This window comes from Fukomys damarensis, unplaced genomic scaffold (genome assembly GCF_012274545.1).
Source record: "Fukomys damarensis isolate Sample0158 unplaced genomic scaffold, DMR_v1.0_HiC HiC_scaffold_25, whole genome shotgun sequence".
Classification (NCBI taxonomy): Eukaryota; Metazoa; Chordata; class Mammalia; order Rodentia; family Bathyergidae; genus Fukomys; species Fukomys damarensis.
This window is the reverse complement of record NW_022900937.1, coordinates 6,869,698-6,871,384: the sequence shown is the minus strand read 5'-3', so window position 1 is coordinate 6,871,384 and position 1,687 is coordinate 6,869,698. Positions and strand designations below refer to the sequence as shown.

Sequence of the window (1,687 nt, the reverse complement as noted above, 5' to 3'; positions counted from 1 at the left end):
GCACTCCTGATTTCAAGAGTTGTTGCTTTTCTTTCTTTCTTTCTTTCTTTCTTTCTTTCTTTCTTTCTTTCTTTCTTTCTTTCTTTCTTTCTTTCTTATTTCTTTCTTTCTTTCTTTCTTTCTTTCTCTCTCTCTCTCTCTCTTTCTTTCTTTCTTTCTTATTTCTTTCTTTCTTTCTTTCTTTCTTTCTTTCTTTCTCTCTCTCTCTCTCTCTCTCTCTCTTTCTTTCTTTCTTTCTTTCTTTCTTTCTTTCTTTCTTTCTTTCTTTCTTTCTTTCTTTCTTTCTTTCTTTCTTTCTTTCTTTCTTTCTTTCTTTCTTTCTTTCTTTCTGTTCACATTTAAAGTCATGCTGTTTAAGGCTATACTTTCAGGGATCATTTCTACAGTTGGTGACTAGAGAAGTTTCTCCGATCATGTAGAGTACTAAAATCATGCTGTTTGATGGAGAGGAAGGAGTTAAGGTGGTTTTAATCTCCTAACAATATTTGGTAGGAGGAAAAGACATCTCTAAAATGCTCTCAGGCTTGTGTTTAGATTAGGCATTACCTGTAGCAAACAGACTGGAATTCTGAGCTCGGATCCTGGGAATGTCTCCTACACTATAGGATCCTCTGAACCTCTCTTAGTCACACCTCGAGGACTGCCTGACCACCAAGGAAGGTCTGGAGAAGCCATTCTGGATGTTCCAGCCCTTTTCTGCTTGTCTTGCCCTTTAAACTGAGAATATTTAGTGAAATGTGAAACTGGTCAAAATGCTTGATTCATGTAAGCTTGATTCGATAACCCAGTTCTACGAGCTCAATGACAGGAAAGGAATCTTAAAAAATATTACCCCCAAGGAAGGACCCACATGGACCTCAGGTTCGTAGGTTACTATTTGTAAAGACAATGGCTTGGACATCTTCTGGATAGCATTACTTTTGGAAAATAGGACTCTAAGTATTTTGAGCAGAATCTGAAGATGAATGGCATGTCACTGAGAGGTAAGAAAACTGAATATTAGAAAATGGGATAAAGTACATGTTCTTTTCAGGTTCATTGGTCAGGAAATATTAACTCATCCCAGTGTTCTTCCACTGTATGAAGCTTTTGCAATTTATTTTTTGAGAATTGTTTTGGAAAAAATATATTTTAAACATATCTCTGAGTGTGGAATATCTATGCTCTTTTGGGATGTCTTTCAGTTTTGGAAATTCTTAGAAGCCACTAAGAAAAAAAGTTCTGTGACTCACATAGCTGTCTTTGGATTTTAAAACATGGGACTATGTAGTAATATGACTTCTTTTCTTGAGTGGTGCATATTCTGAATGTGAACGCCCCAAATTAAAAAAAAATTACCTGATTAAAACAACCTCATCAGAATAAATTGTACCTTCCTGAGATGACTCCCTTGAAGGATAAAATGCTGATCACCTATGTTGATTCTCTTATTTAAAGTATCTACTTTGATCATTCTATTTTAAATAGGTATTTTTAATAAAGCTCTTCCTTCAGCACATGATTTCCATATGCCATTTTTAATAGCTGCTATTTATGAAGACTAGAATGGTCATAATAGTATATATCTTAGTTTTCTTATAACAGTGGGCATGGTACAGGCAAAAAAGCACGATTTTCCCAATAGGAATTGAGGAATCTGTGGGAATAATGTGTGTGTGTGTGTGTGTGTGTGTGTGTGTATATATAT

The 1,687-nt window shown here is 35.1% G+C and overlaps 1 pseudogene; it reads left to right on the top strand.

Annotated features, from left to right (window-relative positions):
• Positions 1 to 355: 355 nt before the first annotated feature.
• LOC117283386 lies at positions 356 to 466 on the top strand (annotated as a pseudogene).
• The last annotated feature ends 1,221 nt before the right edge of the window (positions 467 to 1,687 follow it).